Genomic DNA, 579 nt, shown 5'->3' with positions numbered 1-579 from the left:
ACTTTGCAGGATTCGCTGCCTCTGGATGAGCATCCAGAGGCAGCGTGAGGACACTTGCATTATGTCGTTGACCTTGCAGAAATCCCCCACACACCAAGCATGCATACAGGGAGATAAAAACTCCCTTAACAAAAAGAAATCTCCACCAAAACCAGGCTTGATCAGAACCACCTTGTGTTGCTGCCAACAATGGAATTAAAAAGACTGAAGCAGAGACCCAAAAAAGAACATAGAGGCATTGGTCCATGGACACTGTCAAGTACACTAGCCCCATAGGTCTCTCTGTTTAAGAAAAAAAATAGAAGCAGAGGCCAGTTGTAATGTCAAAAAGCTGAAAAAGAAAACCCACAGATGGCTTATAGACAGTAAAAGCTTAGTCTAAAGTATTATGTCTAGGAGAGAAACAGGTCTAAACACTGTAAACAGATCTAACTATATTATCTTTAAGTTGCTGATAGAATCGGCCCAACTAATGCTGTCACAGCAAACAGAGCACTTTGTCCGATGTAGCTACTATGGTTTAGCCTGTGTGCCATTCCGAACTTAGTCCCGCCCACAACGTTTGAGGTCGGGAAGTTC

This window comes from Cyprinodon variegatus, unplaced genomic scaffold, assembly GCF_000732505.1.
Source record: "Cyprinodon variegatus isolate N-32 unplaced genomic scaffold, C_variegatus-1.0 Scaffold166, whole genome shotgun sequence".
NCBI classification, from domain to species: Eukaryota; Metazoa; Chordata; class Actinopteri; order Cyprinodontiformes; family Cyprinodontidae; genus Cyprinodon; species Cyprinodon variegatus.
Note: the sequence above shows the minus strand (reverse complement) of the source record.